The sequence below is a fragment of the Desmodus rotundus genome, chromosome 2 (assembly GCF_022682495.2).
Source record: "Desmodus rotundus isolate HL8 chromosome 2, HLdesRot8A.1, whole genome shotgun sequence".
NCBI classification, from domain to species: Eukaryota; Metazoa; Chordata; class Mammalia; order Chiroptera; family Phyllostomidae; genus Desmodus; species Desmodus rotundus.
In genome coordinates this window covers 169,242,776-169,265,321 of record NC_071388.1, presented here as the reverse complement: position 1 = coordinate 169,265,321, position 22,546 = coordinate 169,242,776, and the positions used below count along the sequence as shown (strand labels likewise).

The following is a 22,546-nucleotide window of genomic DNA, read 5'->3' as shown; positions in this document are numbered from 1 at the left end:
ACTGTCTGGCTTATTTCACTTAGCATAATGCTCTCCAGTTCCATCCATGCTGTTGCAAAGGGTATAAGCTCCTTCTTTCTCTCTGCTGCATAGAATTCCATCGTGTAAATGTACCATAGTTTTTGGATCCACTCATTTGCTGATGGGCAATTAGGGTGCTTCCAGTACCTGGCTATTGTAAATTGTGCTGCTATGAGCATTGGGGTGCATACGTTCTTTTGGATTGGTATTCCAATCCTGAACCCTTTTCAGGGTTCTTAGGGTATAATCCCAGCAGTGGAATTGCTGGGTCAAAGGGCAGTTCCATTTTTAGTTTTCTGAGGAAATTCCATACTGTTTTCCACAGTGGCCCCACCAGTCTGCATTCCCACCAACAGTGCACTAGGGTTCCCTTTTCTCCGCATCCTCTCCAACATTTGTTTGTGGATTTGTTTATGTTGGCCATTCTGACTGGTGTGAGATGATACCTCATTGTGGTTTTAATTTGCATCTCTCTGATGGCTAGTGATGCTGAGCATCTTTTCATATTTCTCTGGACCCTCTGTATGTCTTCCTTGGAGAAGTGTCTGTTCAAGTCCTTTGCCCATTTTTTAATTGGGTTGTCTATCTTCCTGGAGTGGAGTTGTGTGAGTTCTTTATATATTTTGGAGATCAGGCCCTTGTCTGAGGTATCATTGGCAAATATGTTTTCCCATACTGTTGGTTCTCTTTGTATTTTAATCCTGTTTTCTTTAGCCATGCAGAAGCTTTTTAATTTGATGAGGTCACATCTGTTTATTCTTTCCTTTATGTCCCTTGCTTTAGGGGACATGTCTGTGAGGATGTTGCTGTGTGGAATGTCTGAGATTTTCCTGCCAATGTTTTCCTCGAGGACTTTTATGGTGTTACAACTTATATTTAAGTCTTTTATCCATCTTGAGTTTGTTTTTGTGTATGGTGTAAGTTGGTGATCGAGTTTCATTTTTTTGCACGTAGCTGTCCAGATCTCCCAACACCATCTGTTGAAGAGGCTGTTTTTGCTCCATTTTATCCTCCTGCCTCCTTTGTCAAATATTAATTGACCGTATAGACTTGAGTTTATTTCTGGGCTCTCTGTTCTGTTCCATTGATCTATGTGCCTATTTTTATGCCAGTACCAGGCTGTTTTGATTACAGTGGCCTTGTAATACAGTTTGATATCAGGTATTGTGATCCCTCCTGCTTTATTCTTATTTCTCAAAATTTCTGCAGCTATTCGGGGTCATTTATGGTTCCATATAAATTTCTGAAATGTTCGTTCTATATCTGTGAAATATGTCATGGGTACTCTAATAGGGATTGCATTCAATCTATAAATTGCTTTAGGTAGTATGGCCATCATTTTGATGATGTTAATTCTTCCAATCCATGAGCATGGTACATGCTTCCATTTGTTTGTGTCTTCCTTAATTTCTTTCTTCAGTGTTGTGTAGTTTTCTGAGTACAGGTCTTTTACCTCCTTGGTTAGGTTGATTCCTAGGTACTTTATTTTTCTTGTTGCTATATCAAATGAGATTTTTTTCCTCATTTCTCTTTCTGCAGTTTTGTTGTTGGTATACAGGAATGCCTTTGATTTCTGAGTATTGACTTTGTATCCAGCTGTTTTGCCAAATTCATTTATTAGGTCAAATAGTTTTTTGGTGGTGTCTATTGCATTTTCCATGTACACTATCACGTCATCTGCAAACAGCGACAGTTTCATCTCCTCCTTTCCAATTTGGATGCCTTTTATTGCTTTTTCTTGTCTGATTGCTGTGGCTAGGACTTCCAATACTATGTTGAATAGAAGTGGTGAGAGAGGGCATCCTTGTCTTGTTCCTGATCTTAGTGGGAAAGCTCTAAGTTTTTGTTCATTGAGTATGATGTTGGCTGTACGTCCCTCATATATGGCCTTTATTAGGTTGAAGAATGCTCCCTCTATTCCCACTTTGCTGAGTGTTTTTATCAGAAATGGATGCTGTATCTTATCAAATGCTTTTTCCGTATCTATTGATATGGCCATGTGATTTTTGTCTTTGCTGTTGTTTATGTGATGTATTTATTGATTTGCAAATATTGTACCATCCTTGCATCCCTGGGATGAACCCCACTTGATCATGGTGTATGATATTTTTAATGTATTGCTGGATGCGGTTTGCCAATATTCTGTTGAGAATTTTAGCACTTATTTTCATCAGCAATATTGGCCTGACATTTTCTTTCTTCATTGTGTCTTTATCTGGTTTTGGGATTAGGATGATCCTGGCTTCATAAAAAGAGTTTGGGAGTCTTCTATATTCTTGAATTTTTTGGAATAATCTATAGAAGATGGGGGTTAGCTCTCCCTTAAATGCTTTGTAGAATTCTCCTCTGAAGCCATCTGGTCCAGGGCTTTTGTGTGTTGGGAGTTTTTTGATGACTGCTTCAATTTTGTCTGCTGTTATTGGTCTGTTCAGGTTTTCTGCTTCTTCTTCATTCAGTTTTGGAAGATTATATTTTTCTAGGAATGTGTACATTTCACCTAGGTTTTCAAATTTCTTGGCATATTTCTTCGTAGTAATTTCTTACAATCCTTTGTATTTCTGTTGTATCAGTTGTAATCTCTCCTCTTTCATTTCTAATTGTGTTTATTTGGATTCTCTCTCTTTTTCTTGATGAGCTTACTTAAAGACTTGTCGATTTTGTTTATCTTTTCAAAGAACCAGCTCCTGGATTCATTGATCCTTTGAATTGTGCTTTTAGTCTCTATGTCATTTAACTCTGCTCTGATCTTGGTTATTTCCTTCTTTCTACTTTCTATGGGCTGTCTTTGTTGTTGTTCCTCGAGTTCTTGTAGGCGTAGGGTTAGGTTGTTTGTTTGAAGTGTTTCTATCTTTTTAAGGTAGGCCTGTATTGCTATGAATTTCCCTCTCAGCACTGCCTTTGCTGTGTCCCATAGGTTTTGGGTTGTTGTGAGTTCATTTTCATTTGTTTCCAGAAAGTTTTTGATTTCTTCTTTAATCTCGTTGTTGACCCATTCATTGTTTAATAGCATGCTATTCAGTCTCCATGATTTTGAGTGTTTTGAGTTTTTTCCTTTGGGGCTAGTGTCTAGTTTCAGTCCCTTGTGGTCAGAGAAAATGCTTGATATGATTGCAATTTTCTTGAATTTGTTGAGGCTTGCTTTGTGTCCTATCATGTGGTCTATCTTTGAGAAAGTTCCATGGACACTTGAAAAGAATGTGTATTTTGCTTCTTTGGGATGAAAAGCTCTATATATATCAGTTAAGTCTGAAGCTAAACTTTCATACTGATTACATTACCATGAATAAATATACTATATACATTAAATAGCATATATTATTAAAAGTCCTTAGCGTAATATTTACAAGCATAATATTGACCCGTCAGAGAGAACTAAATGGCTACCATTTGACAATTTGTAGAATACCTTAAGTGAGTCTTCTAAGTTACCAAATGTAACCAAGATAAAACTTCTAGACATGTATGCCAATTATATTTTCCATATTTCCAGCCTTTGTACGTACTGAAAAGTTCATAATACTTTATTTTTACCCTAAATTATTTAATATCAATTCTTATGAGTAACACTATATATATATATATATTATATATATATATACACACACATATATATATATTCCTGCATCGTTTTTCTTCCATATCCTCTCCCTTTTGTTGGGTCTCTTCATCTTGTGTATATTTTGTAAATATTTCATTTAAGGACATGCAATCCTACAACTAACTTGTAAAAGAAAAATATATTGTATGTTGAAACATTTTATAATAAAATTAATATCTGATATTTTATCTTTATGAATTATATCCATTACACCATACATGGCATGGAATATTCTCTAATTGGCTTACACAAATCTGCATTGTCTAACAGATGTTCTTTCAATAATGAATCCCTTCACTTCTTGATTAAAGTACAGAAAATATTTATAAGTGAGAGCTCTGATTGAACTGAAATTGGGTTCATAAAAAGTAGCTAAGACAATATATTATAAAATCCTAACAAGACAAACTTTATGAACTTATAGTATTATTTTTTTCCCAGAAAAAACACGTGTAGAATGAACTGTATGTACAACCCATGGACATGAACTAAGGGGGGAGGAATGCTGGTGGAAGGGGGAATAAAGGAGGGGTAAACAGGACAACTGTAATAGCATAATCAATAAAAGTGCACTATGAACATATATGCCAGAGGTGGAAAATAAAAATGAACTATTATAAACATATAATGCTTTAAACATTAATAGTCATTGTATTTTATAAAGCATTTCATTAAATTGTAATACTTATTTCTGTTTCTAAAACAAGTCTTTTACTAATAATGGGGGCTTACCATTCTTATTTGATTATTATTTAACTCCTCAAGTGTTAAGTATTTAACTTCTCTTGAGTCATAAAAATGTACTTGAAAACAAGTAAAGAATGTTTAAAAGTATAATCTACTTTAATAATTTTAAAAACACACAGTGTCTATTTTATCAATAAAATATATTCCACAATTTCATACCTGTATTATTCTAAAACTAAACGTGTATTTCAAGTTTAAATCTTGCTTTAAATATTGGGTTTTACATTTCTTTCTGAATATGATTTATCTCTTCAAATTATTTAGCATCACTTCTACCAAAAAAGTTAAATGTATTTTTCAAAAAATAACAGTTTTAGCTTTTAATGAATAGGAAAAAATATGTATTTAAATGATTCTAAAGCATATTATAAAATACAAATACAATCTATACTATAAAAATTATAGTAAAACATAAAAGTTTGTATACAATAAATTATTATCTGTTCATTCTATTATTGATTCTATGATATTTAAATAAATTAAAAGTAAAAAACTTATACTGAAACTTACCTGATAGCCTCATATAATCTGTAAACCATAATACTGACGTAAGTTTTTCCCATGAAGTTTTATTACCTTTTAATAGGCAATTCTGCAGTTTAAAGGAAATGCATTTTTTCATATAAGTGTATATATACATAATTATAGAATATAAATTTTCAATTTAAAGTAAAAATATAAAGAGAAAAATGATAAAAATAAAATACAATTATAACTCCACATTCATACTTGCATTCTAAATCTAATATCAAATTCATTCTATTTCTTCCTCTTTCTCATTAAGTAATAATGATCTCTGCATGAATGTGTAAGGCTAAAAGGAACAGCTGGAAAATTGAAAGATTTAATAAGTGTATTTCTTAGGCTACACTGTTATATTGGACACTTAATTACAAACACAAGTTATTCTCTACAGTGACAATTCTACTCACCAGTCCATTATTGAAACAGATTTTAAAAATCTGCTGGATTTTTTGTTTAATTTTTAAACATAGAGAAATTCCCACCCTGTTGTCCATGTCTGGGGGTCATCCATACATGTTGTCTGACTAGTCCCTTCCCCTTCTTTCCACCATTACCCCCCACCCCCTCCCCTCTGGTCACCTTTAGTCTGCTCCATGTTTCCATGCCCATGGCTCTATTAAAATTGGGACAACTATAACAGAATAACAATAAAAATGATTTAAAAAATAGAAATACTATACATTATCAAATTGGCTGTCCTGCACTTTTTATTTAGCATTTTTCAAGCTTTTCTTCCAGTTGTGCAAGTAATTAGGTGCTTTTTAAATTTCCTGATTGTGAAAGCAATAAGAAATCTAAGTTCAACAAACAAGTTGTCTTATATATGGTATTCACACTGAGAATCATTTTTTATTGCATTTTGATAGGAGGAAGTCTTTATAAATATCTTTCAAACATGCTGCTTTATCTACCTTTTCTCCTCTTCTTTTTTCTTTCTTTCACTCAGAATAAAATGGCAAGCAATTAAACCAGGTTGCTATATTTGGTGCATCCAAACTTCAGGAGTTGATAGCATAATGATTTTAATAACTACTTTAAGTGTAACATGGTGACAAGTTGACACGGAGGTTTGTGTCCTGCAATTTTATTTCCTAGCGTTCTATTGTTGCACTACAGGAACAGTGATATGATCACAGCCAATGCTACCATGTTTTCTTTGCTTCTGATTTAGACCTAATGTACTTACGCAGCATACATTTTTCTCAAGATATTCAAGGTAAAACATATTAAATTAAAATGAGACTTTCTAAAAAACACAGGTAACATTTAGTTATAAGACTGCTCTGTTTCCTGAAAGTAAAACATATATGAGAGTTCCCTTTCATCCATGGGAGATACATTCCATGACTCCAATGGAGGCCTGACACTGCAGATAGTAGTGAACTTTATATATACTGTGTATTTTCCTGTACATACCTTTGATGAAGTTTAATTCATGAATCAGGCACAGTAAGAAATTAACTATTGCTCATAGTAGAACAATTACATCAATATGCTATAATAAAAGTTATGTGAATGCAATCTCTCTTTCTCACAATGCCTCATAACCGGTCTACCAAGAAGCACACTAAAGCGCAGGCAGCGCACTACATGGACACACTGGGCAGCAGGGCAATGCAAGTTCAGGGAAGGACTGAGCAGAGCAGTGGAGAGTCCACCCCGCTGCTCTGAATGATACAGCACTTAAATCTTATAAGTTGTTTGTTTCTGGAATTTTCCATGTCAGATTTCTTAACTGCAGTTGATTGTAATTCAAACCCAAAAAAGCAAAACCATGGACAATGGTGGGGAGAACTACTGTAGACATATGATTTCCTTCGTGACTTTTGATAGTGCATTAGAATTTCATTCAATGTTAAAAATGTAAATTCTGTTCTGTTTAAATAAAGACTTTAGTATATTGATGTTTTAGTCACCAAAAACTTCATGGGAAAATTTAATGTTTCATAAAGAAAAAATTTATTTTGCCACCTTAGAACTCAGCCTTAGTACAATAAGTTCATTTTAAAGTACTTCTTAAAAATAAAAATACACTTTGGCATAAATATACATAACTTATAAAGATGGTAAATATAACATGTTGAATTTATTAAGATATATTTTGTATCATTACATGTATGTCATGGTGATTTATCCTAGTATTTTATATTACTTGAAAAAATTCTTGCTCATCATCCAGTTTGGGATGATCAATTAGTAGTACTTATCAAACCATCACTGAAAGTGACTTTGAGGAATATAACTTTTAAAAATCTGTTCCTTTAAAAATGTGTACAAAATGTTTTCATCCAAATTAAATACACAAGTATTTTTCAATAAAATAGTACACATTCTAATGTTGAAATTCTATTAAATGTCAATATTTCTGTTAATAATCCCTCATTAGAAAAAATGAACCTAGCGGGATTTTGAACAGATGAAAGGGGGATGACCCTGCTGGCAGCAGTGGCTGTACAGTGTGCCCCCCCCACCCCTGTAGCATGCTGGAGAATTCATTGTCATGTCACCAAGTTGCTCAGGAACCGCCTACTGTCTCATTCAATGTCCTTTACTAAGTGTGTTTTAAAGTCGATAGTGATGGATACACAAAATAATGACAAGTTTTACTACAAATATCCCAGGGAATCAAAGTGGACATTTCCTATTTCCCTGTGATGTAAATTGATCTTCTATGCTTGTTTGTTCAGAGATGATTAAACATTTTCAAAGTCTTAGTTCGATTTCTTGATTCTTTATAGAATTGTAAGTGATGTGTGCAAATACTAAAAACCTTAATTATTGTTTTAAACCTTACTTCTACATATTGATCAAAAACATAATTTTTAATAAAAGATTTACTTTCTAGATGTTTCAGAAAGGACAAATGTCTTGGCTTAAACATTCAGACTCAGAATATTCAGAATTTTTTTAAAAATCCCTGAGCCAAATGTGAATAAATGTCAAAATTTCAAACTCATCAAATATTTGAATATCTTTCCTTAGTTCAGTTTCTAATGGCTTGTGATATTTAGGCTTAAACTGCTTTACTGAAAGAAAGGCTAAATCTATTTTTGAAAAACAGAATTTGACCAAAATAATAAAGTGCCTCCATTTTACCCCCTGAGATCTCTCCAACTTTCTATTGGTGACATCCTTGAGGGAGGCTGAAATATTCAGAAAAGAAGTGGGAAAAAAAAACATATGTATATATATAATAGTTTGCTGTTTTATATATATATATATAATATATAAAACTATTCTTGGTCATAGCAAACTATTTTTATATATATTTATGTAAATATATATTTATATATTTATATATAAATATATATACATAGATATTATATATATTTATAGATAAATATATTACATACACGTGTAATATTTACATATATACATATGTAAATATTATATATGTGTAAATATTACATACATATGTAAATATTACATGTGTGTAAATATTTATATATATGTATAATAGTTTGCTATGACCAATAAAACTATGGTAGGTAATTTAAGATTATATTCAGTAACATTCATTTAACAGCCACATTCCAGGGCTAGATCTCTAGCTATAAGTATATGACAATACCCTTGTATACCTATGAGTATACAAAGACATTATGACAATTTTTTAAAATAAAAGGCAAAAAGTACTGTTAGACTACTGGCAATTTTAAGATTGCTCAAGAAATTTATAACTTTATAGGCCCAGATCTTTCACATCTAAACTTTGCTTTCATTCCTACTTTCACCAGTTTTTCTTACAGGCAGTAAAAATATTAATATGTCACATTTTGTTTGAAAGAAATCTGAGAAGAAGATTCTTGTGAAAATTTATTACTCAAGAAACTGAGGCATTTCCCCCCTTAATATATCTATCTAAATAACACTAAGGAAAAGATATTTAAATGTGGCCTATGGACCAGCAGCATCAACTTTACCAAAGTGATGTAGATGGCAAATAAGCATATGAAAAGATCCTCAACATTTGATTTTAGGAAATCACCAAGTATAACAATAGTAAAATACCACCACACATTAGAATAGCTCCAATCCTAATCACAGGCCATGGCGATCTTTGGAAGGATTCAGAGAAAGATGTACTCTTCTCTGTTGCTGGTAGAATGTAAAATTTTGGAAATCAGTTTGTCAGACGATGATCTCTAACAAAGCTACAGGTTACCTGCAGGTGTCATATGGAACTCATACTCCTAGATATCTACCCATTTGATTTGAAAAAGTATGCCTACTAAAATCCTTTGCTTGAATATTTATAGAAGCTTTATTTATAATAGCTCCAACCTGAAGCAAACAAGAGGTCCTTCAATAGGTGAATAGATTTAAAAAAAATTGTAATGTACCTACAAAATAGAATAGTATTCTGTAATAAAAGTAAATGAGCTATCAAGCCTTATAATATTGTAGAGGAACCTTAAGTACACTTTGCTTAAAACAAAAAAATATGTATACCTAAAAATCCTATTACATTTAATTCCAATTATATGACATTCTGGAAATGACAAAACTATAGGGACAAAAGAAAGATCAGTGGCTTCCAGTTGCTCAGAATAAGAGGTGAAAGTTTAATAGATGTAACTTAGAAAGATTTTTATAGCAGTAAAAATCATTCTGTATAATAGCATAATTGTGAATATGTGGCAATATATATTTGTCTAAATTGATAGAAATGTACAGCACAAAGAGTGAACTTTAATGTGTGCAATTAAAATTTAATTGGAAGTTTGGAAGAATCACAGTGTGGAATGTCAAATGTAAAAAAAAAAAATCTAACTGTAACACCAATGTATGAAACCACCCCACTGTAGGGGGTAGGAGAGGAGGTGCCATGGAACTTTCTAACTGAATTCAATCTTTAAGACTAAAAGCAACAGAAATTGTACACATGAACTGTATTCTACTTAATTAAATCATTTCTTACTAGAGTGTGGGTTAACAATTTTGATTCTGCTATGTGTGTATATTGGAATTGAGCAATTAAATAAATGGATCCCTGATGGGAGACCAGTTTCTTACTGATGGGAGAAGGTTTGAAGACCACGTAGTTGTGGATCAGAGTTAGAGCTGGCAGTGGAAAGTTACGTTCAGCTTGATACATAGGTAGATGACTACTTACAGAAATATGCATAGGTATGTGCGTATTTATAAGTAGTATGCACACACATATGCCCTTGCTCTGTCCGCTGAGAAGCCAAGAAGCAGTGACAACCAATAACAGTAGATACTTAACCAGACCCAGTTAAGATGAGCATGGAGCATATTGTAGTGACAGAAATTAAGCGAGTGTTCAAAAAACAAACAAAAGACCTCACAATGATGGAAGTATGTCAGAGACACATTCAGAAACCAATTGAAAGAGCACCTAATGGTGAAACTGCAATAATATAAACTACAGAAATAAAGAAATAAATATCAAACATTACCAAAAGTATAAAATAAACATTAATGAGCTTATACTTATATAAATAAATAGATAGATAGATAGATAGATAAGGAGAAGAGACTGATTTTCAGTGCAAAACAATTAGAAATCTTTTATGTATATTCCACCCACCAGGAGGTAGAGCACAACTCCCTACTCTTTGAAGAAAGGCTGTGCGTAGTAACTTTCTGCTTTCCCAAAGAGGACAACGTTGAATGGCAAGACATGAGGAAATGTACAATAGGGAAACCTAACAATCACTACCTTAGCTAGTTCACTGAAGAATAATCAACAGAAGTAAGTCATAATAGAGCATGTAGCCTTGATATGATGAAAATGGCACTTTAGCTCAGAGGCATTTCTCCCCAGAACCCAACCCATAACCCCAGTCTAATCATAAGAAAAACATCAGCAAATCTCAGCTGAGGGGCATTCTATGAATGCTTTACCAGCACACTCCCAAACCGTTAAGGTAATAGAAAAGAAGAAAAGCCTGAGAAACAGCCATAGCCAAGAGGAGCCTAGGGAGATAAGATGGATAAATGTAATGCATTATTCTGGATGAGACCTTGGAATAAAAGAAACACATTAAATAAATGCTAAGGAAATTTGAATAAAGTCTGGATTTTAATCAATAACTGTGTATCAATATTGGTTCATTAATTGTGCTCAGATAGACCTTATTAATGTTAAATAATAGCTGAAACTGGCTGTAGGGTATATAAGAACTCTCTGTACTATCCTTAGAATGTTTCTGTAAATTTAAAACTATCCTTCTGCATTCCCACCAACAGTGCACCAGGGTTCCCTGTTCTCCACAACCTCTCCAGCACTTGTTTGTTGATTTATTTATGATGGCCAGTCTGACTGGAGTGAAGTGGTATCTCACTGTGGTTTTAATTTGCATCTCTCTGATGGCTAGTGATGCTGAGCATCCTTTCATAAGTCTCTGGGCCCTCTGTATGTCTTCCTTGGAGAAGTGTCTGTTCAAGTCCTTTGCCCATTTTTTTAAATTGGGTTGTTTGTCTCCCTGGGGCAGAGTTGTATGAGTCCCTTATATATTTTGGAGATCAAGCCCTTGTCTGAGGTATCATATTTTCCCGTACATTTGACTCCCTTTTCATTTTACTGCTGTTTTCTTTAGCCATGCTGAAGCTTTTTATTTTGATGAGGTCCCATTTGTTTATTCCTTCCTTTATGTCCCTTGCCAGTGTGGGAAACATATGGAATTTCCTCAGAAAACTAAAAATGGAATGCCTTTTGACCCAGCTATACCACTGCTGGGATTATACCTTAAGAATCCTGAAACACCCATCCAAAAGACCTTATGCACCACAATGTTTATAGCAGCACATTTTACAATAGCCAAGTACTGGAAGCAACCTAAGTGATCATTAGTAAGTGAGTGGATCAAAAAACTCTGGTACATTTACACAATGGAATGCTACACTGCAGAAAGAAAGAAGGAGCCCCTACCCTTCACAACAGCATGGATGGAACTGGAGAGCATTATGCTAAGTGTAATAAGCCAGGTGGTGAAAGACAAATACCATATGATCTCACCTATAAGTGGAACCTAATCAACAAAACAAACAAGTAAGAAAAATATAACCGGAGACATTTAAATAAAGGACAAACAGAGCAACCAGAGGGGGGGTGAATAATGGGGGAAAACAAGGGAAAGTCCATCAAGGAACTTGTAGAAAGGACACATGGACAAAGCCAAAGAGGTTGGGTTTGGGGGTGGGAGGTAGGAATGGGTGGGCCAGGAGAGTCATGGTGGGGTGAAGATGGAGACAACAATACTTGAACAACAATAAAAAAAATACATGTAAAACAAAAAATATTTAAACTATCCCCCAAAATTGTTAATTACAATAAATACATTAAAATATGGCCAGATTTGGAAGTATGTGTGATATAAATATGTCTCAATATATGCAAATTAATAATTGTGTTATACTTCATCAACAAAATAAAGAATAACAAATTCCATGATCACCTCAATAGATGGCAAATGAAAGAATTTGACAAAATTCAACATTTTTTATGATAAAAACTCTCAATTAATTAGGCATAGAAAGAATGTACCTCATCTTAATAAAAGCAATATATAGCAAGTATACAGGTAACATCATACTTGACAGTAAAGAGTTGAAAGATTTTCTTCTAAGACCAGGAACAATAGAAGATACCTACTCTTAGCACTTTCATTCAAGACTGTACTGGAAATCCTAGCCAGAGCAATTGGGCAAGAAAAGGCCATCCAAATTAAAAAGGAAGAAGTAAAATTACCTCTTTTTGCCAAAGACATGATCTTACATTTAGAAAATGCTAAGGACTATACCAAAAAAAAAAAAAAAGTAAGAACTAATATATGCATTCAGTAAAGTTGCAGGATACAAAATCAACATTGCTGGTGTGGCTCAGTGGATTAAGTACCAGCCTGCGAACCAAAGGGTTGCCAGTTCATTCTCAGTCAGGGCACATGCCTGGGTTGTAGGCCAGGTTCCTAGTAGGGGGCGTGGGAGACACAACCACACACTGATATCCCCTTCCTCTCTTTTTCTCTCCCTTCCCCTCTAAAAAATAAATAAATAAAATCTTTAAAAACATCATTGCATTTTTATACAGTATTAGCAACCTATCTGAAAAAGAAATTAAGAAAACCATCCAATATTTAATAGCATCAAAAATAATGAAACAAATTCAACCAAAAAGTTTAAAGATCTGTTGAAATTAAGACATTGCTAAAAGAACTTTTTATAAAAATTTTTTATTATTGTTTTTCAAGTACAGTTGTCTCCATTTTCACCCCATCATGGCCCCCAACCCCTTCCCTGCCTCCCACCCTTGAACCTAAAGGAACTTAAAGAAGACACATAAATGGAAAATTATTCTATGTTCATAAATTGGCAGACAATATTGTTAAAATGTCCATACTACCCAAAGTGATGGATCTTTAGTTTCAAAGTATTCCCTATCAAAACTTTAATGAAATTTTTCACAGAAAGAGAAAAATTCTAAAATTCATATGGAACCACAAATAGTCCAAAGAGCCAAAGCAATTTTGAGGAAGAAAAACAAAGCTGGGAGCATCATATTTCCTAATTTCAAAGCACATCACACCACTATAGTAATCAAAACAGTATGGCAGTAATATTAAAACAGGTACACAGGCTAATGGAAAAGTGTAGAGAGCCAAGAAATAAACCAAATACATGGCCAAATAATCTTTTAGGAGGGTGCCAAGAATACATAATGGGGGCAGGAAAGTCTCTCCAATATTGGTATTGGGAAAACTGAATATCCACATGCAAAAGAATGGAACTGGACCGTACTTTACACAATTCACAAAAATGAATTTGAAGGAGATAAAAGACTTAAATGATAGAATTGAAACTGTGACACTCCTAGAAAAAAATAAGAGCAGAAAATCTCTTTGACGCTAGTCTTAGAAATATTGTTTTTCAGATATGACACCAAAAGCACAGGTAACAAAAGCAAAAATAAGTAAGTAGAGTTACATCAGACTAAAAAACTCTGCACAGCCAAGGAAACCATGAACAAAATGAAGAGGCAATTTATGGAACTGAGGAAAATATTTGTAAGTCATATGTCTGATGAGTGTTTAATATCAAAATATGTAAGGAACTCATATAACTTAATAGGACAAAAATATATAAGGCAATAAAAAAATGAATAAAGAACCTGCACAGACATCTTTCCAAAGTGGACATACAAATAACCTCAAATAACCTGCAGGTATATGAAAAGATGCTCAAAATCACTCATAGTCAGGGAAATGAAAATCAAAACCCCAGGAGACATCACCTCAAATGTGTTATGATGGCTATTATCAAACGGACAATAGATACGAAGTATTTGTGAGGCTGACTGTGGGGAAAAGGGAACCCCTGAACATTCCCGGTGAGAATGTAAATTGATGCAGCCAGTATGGAAAATAGTATATAGGTTCTTCCAAAAATTAATATAATAGAAATACCATATGATCTAGCAATCCCACTTCTAGGTATACATCTTAAGGTAATAAATACATAGTAGAATACTATTCAGCCATAAAAAGAAAGAAATCCTGACATTTATGATAATATAAATAAACGCAAGGGACATTTTGTTAAGTGATGTAAACCAGGCACAGAAGGAAAAATGCTCCATGGTCTTACTTGCATCTGCTATCTAAGAAAGTAGAACTCATAGAATCAGAGAGTACAATGGTGGTTGCCAGGGGCTTGGTGATGGGGGAAGTGGCGACATGTTGGTCAAATTATACAACCTTTCATTGTTAACATGAATGAGTTCGGGGATCTATAAGACAGCATGGTAACTGTGGTTAATAATATTGTATGTATACTTTAAAGTTGTCAAGAGATTATATCATAAGTGCTCTCACAACATACACACACATAACTATATGAGGTGATGGAGGGGTTAACTTGATTGTAGTAATCATTTAATGATGTATGTATATTAAGTTATCAGACTGTACACCTTAAAAAATCATTTTGTATAATCTAAATAGAAAAAAACAGTTAAAGCTAAGTACTGACTCCTGTGAACTTAAAAAAAAATGTTTTAAATCCTGACTCCAGGATAATTTTTTCATTGCTTTCTAGAGAGAGAGACATCAATGTGAGAGAGAAACATTGATTGGTTGCTTTCTCATGAGTCCCCCGACTGACCAGGGATCAAAACCACAAGCCGAGTATCTTTGCAGACTGGAAATCAAACCCACAACCATGTGGTCCTTGGGCCAACTGAGCCACACTGGCCAGTGTACTCCTGTGAACTTTCAATGGAGTTAATTCTTCTAGTATCTTTAGAGTTAGAAAGTTCTTTGGAATGACAAGATTTTTTTCCCTAACTTTTCTTAATGTACAATCTCACATTTATACTGTTATCCATACATTTTGAATCCAAGACACTCTATCTTTAACCTCAACTATATCCTAACATAACAAGTATTGATCATTTGTGCCTCAACTCTTGTTCCTGTGGACATATACAGGGTCCCACACAAATAGCACCCCCTTTTTATTACAAAATCATAAGCATGTAATTCTATAACATACTAATATCATGATCAAGCATACTATGTGGCATTTTAGGTGAAATGTTCAAGTTAAAACTGTAAGTTATTACAACCATATTATTACCCTACCAACCACACTCAAGTAGGCCTTACTTCTGCCAGACCCTGTACATGGATGTCTAAGTATATCTTTATATATGCCTTTTACAATGTTACTTTTACCAAGTTAAGTCAGGCTTAAATTAAATTTACATGTTTATGATAAACAGTTTCTATGTGGTCTGATCATTCAAAAGTTAATATAGACCTTAAAGTAAAAGAACAGACTATGTTCATTTAATATTTAATAAAATATTAATAATTTTTGCTCCTCCACAATATCATGAGACCAAATGATGTGAGTGATAAATGTGGTTTTAATAGATGAAAAGCTATTCTTTTTTTGTCTTCTTCCTTTTTTATTTATTGATTTAGAGGGAGAGGCAAGGAGGACAGATAGGGAGAGACGGAGAGGGAGAGGGAGAGAGAGAAACATAGATTTGTTGTTCCACTTATGCATTCATTGGCTGATTCCTGTTTGTGCCCCTACGAGGGGTGAATGCACAACCTTGGCTATGATGACGATGCTCCCACCAGCTGAGTATCCAGCCAGGGTGAAAAGTTATGCTTATTAGGGACAATTACGTTATCCAAAGTGGTGGCTGCGTTTTAATAGTACTTAGTTACATTAATTGCACTTAAGGGCACTTAAAATAATGAGTATTGAGACTTGAAAATCTCTTTTGAATTTTAAAATAAATTACTATTAATTTATGCAGATTGGTATACCAAATATTTTGTGGCATACTACTTGTGCAGGAATTATATTCCTGATAAACTTAGATGAGTAAATGGGTAAATTGAACATAAGGAAGCTAGAGGGTCACTTGTTGATATTTGGGGGTGTGATGGTCTGAATGGCTGTGTCCCCCAAAATTCATATGTTGTAGCTCTAATCCTCAATATGCTGATATTTGAAGGCAAGGCCTTTGTGAGGTGATCATGGTTAGAGTAGTTCTTGAAAGGGACCTCATGATAAGACTAATGTCTTTTTACAAAAGAGGAGGAGAGACTAGATCTCTCTCACCACGTGGGAGGGCACAGTGAGACAGGGGGCCAGGAAGTAGGCCCTCACCAGAACCTGACCCTGCTGGTGCCCAGATCTCGGACTTCCAGTCTCTCCAACAGTGAAACATGAATTCCTGTTGTTTAAGCCACCCAGTCTATGGTGCTTTGTTACAGCAGGGTGAGCTAAGACAGAGTTTTATTCACAGGGACATACTCAAGTTGGTACACAGCCAGTGATACGTGGGTTTTTGTGAGCAACAAATCTTTACACAAGAACAAACTCTTACATGTGTGACACATGTGTAACAAGGGTAGCCAAGGCAGGGAGACAGGTGGGGTTGGGATGGTGAACATGGAGGGAAGCCACATCTCATGACCTGATTTTGTGGACATTGCTCCACCTAACACACAAGTCCAAGTTTATCCACCATTGATGGAATATTAAATTCTACTTTCTTAGAATTTATTACCTTGTTGTTTTGAAAGATCAATATTTCTGATGTGGATCATAATTAAGCAGTTATATGTTACATGTGGAGAATTAAGAAACTAGACATAAATTTCCATCATTTCACAGAACAAAATAGTGACAACACTTCCCTCAGGAATACAAAATTTATAGCGACACATTAGGTTCACAGAAAAAAAAAAAAAAGGGGGAAGACTGGAGTACTGAGAACCTTTCTCTTACTCTGGAGTTTTACCTAATTCCAAACGTAGCATCACAGCACACTTGCACTGTGTTGCGACAGTGATTCCCACACAAGCCATTACAGCACAGTCCCAGCTGTTGAGAGTAGAACCTGTTCTCCACAGCCTTAGACACTGAAAAGGAAAAGCAGCTATTGCAGAAGGCGGCTATGCTGTTGTTGAGACACGGTGGCCGCCACTGCCTTGGGCCCCGCCTCAGTCCTCTGCTCTGCATCAGAAATGCTGTTCCTTTGGGAACCACAGCCAAGGAAGAGACGGGGAGATTCTGGAATAAGAACCTTTGTTCACACCATCCTCTGTGTCTTCATATCACTCTCTACAAGTCGACTATTTGCAGGGCGATGTCCATTTGCCACTGCAGCACTGGCAGAGCCCTGAGGGCAGGAGTCTCTCTTTCTGGCTTGCGGGCCCTGGTGCTGCCTGGGAACTTTGAGTCTCATTTGGAACTGGTGAAGTCGCTGTGTCTGGGTCCAGCACTGATCCACACGGCCAAGTTTGCTCTTGCCTTCCCCGTTGTCTACCATACCTGGAATGGGTCTGGCACCTAATGTGGGACCTTGGGAAAGGCCTGAAGATCCACAGCTGTGCCAGTTGGGTGTGGTGGTCCTGGATCTCCCTGTGCTGTCCTCTGTGGGGCTGGCGGCCATGTGAGCAGCTCCAGTCCCCACTCCAGCCTCTCACAGATGATTAGTGGTCCTGATTTCCTTTTGTCACCCTCCCTCCAGGCAGGGCAGAGTCTTCTGATGTGTCCGCTCCTTTCATGCTTGTAGTTGCCCTTGACACTCAGCAGCAGAGTCCCTTAGAGAAGCACAGCCCTGGAGCAGGGCCCAGTGTCCCTTGTTTTTAAAGATGGAATAACACAGATTCTCCCTTCTCCCGCCCCCATGAACAGACTGCTTGGGGCCCAGAGGCCCTCATTCTCTCCACCTTGGGCTTTGGTTTGTGCTGAGGGTCAGCTCTTGGCTCCTTCTTTCTGAGACAGTGGAAGCAAAGCCAGCTTTGTGGCCCCTGCCATGGGGACTGGGGGTGGGGCTCTGGGGGCCGCTGTGTTCTGCCCACTGTCAGAGCCCAGGGTCTCCCGCACCCACACAGTGGGGATCAGGGAGGTGACCTGTCCCAGCTGGAGGGGACAAGGAGGGTGGGTTGGCTCTCAGAGCAAGTGCTTTGGGGAGAAGATACATAGTTTTTGATGTAAGAGAAAGATCCAGAAAATTATTGTTGAAACTGTTAAGGGTTATTTTTTTTCCTTGCAATTTCAGAAAAAATAAACCTCTCATTGTCATGTTTTCTAATCCAAATTCATGTTATATCTTTTACTGAAATTAATTAAAATATTCATTTTGTCTTTGAAAAAAAGGAAAAGAAAAAGAAGCTATTTCAGAGATGACAAAGGAGAATGAAATAAAAGAGATAGAAATGTATGCCAAGCAGAACTTTAATAAGATTGCTCTAAATTTATATTATAATAATATAGAACATAGAATATATATTCCTAGAAATGTCAGATGTATCTATCAGTCATTTATCGATCTAGCATCTATGCAAGAGTTCATGCAGCAAAATCTGTGGCTGATAGAAATAAGTTTAAAACCCAACATTCTTCTAGAATTGTCGTCTTGGGGCACTTAGGTTAAGACTGCCTCTAATGCTGAAAAGAGAACATAGCTCACATTACCACAAGTGTATTGAACCAATGTAAGACATGAAGCATAGTAGTCTTTTAATGAACGACTTTTCATTTGTGTGTTTTTGTGAGTATTTGCAATCATAACTTTCTAATAACCAAACTGGATGATTTTATGATAAGAATTTCACTAGTAATCAATACTTTGAAAGAGAACTAGAAAAATGATACGCTGGTCCCCACCATATTGTGAAACATGCAATACTTTACTCCATCTAAATGAGGTGATCGCCTTAAAAGGACTTCTTGTGGCAATACAGCCTTGGTGAAGAGGAAACCTGCTGTTTGACAAACTCAGAAACCCCCCTGTGCAACCTGGGCGGGGACAGCTTTGTGCCTAACACAGGAGACACAACAGTGACGGTATCAGTGCAGAAATAAAGGACACTCTGACTCCCGGAGCCTAGACGTGCGGCGGTGAAGAACCTGCGGGAGATGCGTCTTTGTCAGAGTTAAAAACATGCTAATGTTTTAAAGCATGATCTTAGAGGTTTACAGGAAAAACTAGAGAAGCTGATTCAGGAGAAAATTTCCTATTCAGAGATAAATCAGAAAATCATTGGGGAGAAAGAGCAGAATATGAAAACATAAAGCAGATAGAAAGGCAAAGAAACGGTTATTGCATTTAAGTGCTTTTATGTAACACTTTATCTTCCTCCCTTTTAGAGCAAAAGGGAGGGATATAAAAATAACAAAACTTACAGTTTATTTTATAATGGTCACTCAGTGAATTATAAGATTTCTATTGCTTTTTAAAAGTACTGCTTAGAAATTCATTATCTTTAGTTCCCATTGTTATTATAATTTAAAAGGTACTTAAAATTTAACAAATAGAATACAGAAGTGCCTATTTTATATTAAACTATAAGCCACCTTATATATTTAAAAATCTTTCAACACAAATTTGAAATCCCACTGGGGGGAATGGACAGGACTGCAAACCTGAGCATGAGAGGGGGTAGGGCTGAGGGATCAATGCAAATACAACTTTTATCCTTGTTCTAAATCTCAGAGAACACGAATAGAAAGAGAAGAGTCCAGTGCAAAGAAAATCTCCTTATTGGAAAATGAAATGTCAGAGGCTCATTATACATGAAAGCTGTTAGGAGCTAAACTGTGCACCCTGCCCCAACTTCTTATGTTGATCTAACTCCCATATCTCAGAAGGTGAATGTATTTGGAGATAAGGCCTTTAAAGAAATGAAGTCAAATAATAACATCAGGGTAGAGCCTAATCCATTGTGACTGAGTTTTCTTACAAAATGAGGTGCAGATGGGAAGCAGACGTGAAGATACAGGAAGAAGATGGCCATCTGCACAGGAAGATACAGGCCTCAGGGCAAAACCAACCCTGCTCGCACCTTGATCTTGGACTTTTAATCTCCAAATTCTGAGAAAATAAATTTTTATTGTTCAAGCTACCCAGTCCATAGTATTTTGTTATGTCAGCCTTAGAAAACTAATACAAAATCTTTTGTTTCTCACCTTTCTGTTCTGATTGTGAAAACGGAAAATTACAGAGATGTTTTCTCTTACACAAACGGGATGCAACGAAGCGTAAGTTAGAGTGAGCTAAAGCCATATGCAATACTTACCAAGAGTTAGTCAATGACAAGCCCAGTTTGACACAGCAACTCGACTGCAAGCAGCCAAGGTAGAGTGTGGGGCCCAAAGGAATTTAGATAGTGCAACTGTTCAGAGAACATTTTAAAGTTTTTCCTTAACGCTGAATGAGCACTTAAACAAGTGTGGTAGAAGCAAGATATCATTAATAGTTGAAATTTACTAATATGGTACTTAATCCTGTTTTTTTTAATGTGTGCTATTTTAGGAAAATATAACTCAATTAAATATCTGTTAAATATTATTTAACAGTTATTCTATCCTCAGGAAAAGAGTAGCTAGTTGTACCTTATTGCACAAAAAATTAGAGAGAAACACATTCAAAATGTAATAGAAAATGTCTGTTAAATCATTAAGATAAATTAATGCAGAGTCAGTCTCTGAGTTCATTTGTTACAATGATGTTTCTGGTTTCTTAAAACCCTTATAGTTCAGAAAAACAAAATGTATATTTTGACTGGTGAGATCTAAGTGTCTTGAACTTCTAATTTCTAAGGATAAGTGATTAGACATTTCCGAATTCCCATGAAGAGCAGGTGAACATAGAAAACACCTATCCAAGGCAAACTTCCTAGAATTTATGTCTCTCAGCTGCTACAGTTACTTGAAATGTACACAAGCTGTCTGCATTTCAGAATTTCAGAAGATGGGCCCTCTCCTAGGGAGGAATTTCAGATGCAAGGAAAGCAAAATAGTAAAAGGCAGTTCAAGTTTGAGTGAAGGCCAAAGTTGTGCTTGAAATGCAAATCTCTATCTTTTTAGTTCTCCTTTCATTAAGTTACATTTGCACTTAACCTGCTGTTGAAGAGAATTCTTAAAGCATATCCAAGTCTTTTGGGACCTAGGTTCTTGGATTCAGGATGACTGAGGAAGGCATTGTCACAGTGTCCAGCACATTACAGGCACTCACAGAAAGTTTGTGTCATTAATGACTGTATGTAGAAGCATGTTGTTACAGAAAGCCTGGTGTGGCCTTGAAAGCAGGTTTTCCCTAAAGGAAATTTCTGGCTACAGTGTTTCTCATTAACTAGAAGGAATCCTATCTACTAGCACAGACTTTTGCCAGTTTTGAGATGTTCTTTAATGGTGTCAGAATTATGAAGGTTTTATATAAATAACAAGTATGCCCTGATAGCCCCATCTACAGTAAAGCCGTAACCTAGTCCCTCTCGTTCCCTTATCCTGCTCCATTTTATCTTATAATCACATGGCAGGTATGTGTTAGTGCGTTGATAGACTTTCACTTATTCCCACGATATCCCACAAAATTAGGGTACTGTTAGGCTTTCTTGAGACAATTTTCTAGCAGCTACAAAGAACAGTGGGTCCTGGAAGTTGTGTCCAGTGGGGCTCAGTTGTTCCGAGCATTGCCCTGTAACCAGGAGGTTCTGGGTTTGATTCCTGGTCAGGGCACAAATGGGATGCAGGTTCATATCCAGTTTGAACTGGTGCGTATAGGAGGCAACCAATTGTTGTTTCTTTCTCATATTGATGTTTCTCTCTCTCCCTTTCTCTCTTTCTAAAAGCAATGAAAAAAATGTCCTCAGGTGAGGATAAACATTTTTTAAAATAATATTTATCAAATGACAAATTATATAATGTGGAAGTAACAATTATAACTAAAAATATCTACTTTTTTAGTGCATGTCAAAAGTTTTTTATCTGAAGGCAAAGCAAGAAAATGCTCAGGAGTTATCAGAGCTTTGACACAGTTCCTTGGAGTGATGCTGAAATCAATCTGAAACAAAGGGTGGATATTTTTTATCTGAATACAGATTCCTCCAAACTGAACAGGAAAAGTCACAGCAGAGAAGCTAACATAATCTGTTAAAACACACTACTTTGATTACAAATTTATAAATGGATAATTAATCACATATACCACCATATGCTGTTTAGTTGATTATATTTTAATAATCATTGAATATATTCAAAGAATTTAGCTAATATTTTAATCAACTAATCATCATAATTTCTTTGGGAAATTACTGGCTGAGTTTTTGGAAATATTTATTTTTGAAAGGAAATTTTAAAAAATTGGTTATCAGTTTTTAT

The 22,546-nt window shown here is 35.5% G+C and overlaps 1 protein-coding gene and 1 pseudogene across 1 annotated transcript in view; one reads left to right on the top strand and one right to left on the bottom strand.

Annotated features, from left to right (window-relative positions):
* Positions 1 to 22,546, bottom strand: part of ZNF804A (zinc finger protein 804A) — a 271,182-nt gene that overhangs the window by 81,999 nt on the left and 166,637 nt on the right. The window lies entirely within an intron of this gene.
* On the top strand, positions 17,334 to 17,835 carry LOC112305733 (succinate dehydrogenase cytochrome b560 subunit, mitochondrial pseudogene; annotated as a pseudogene).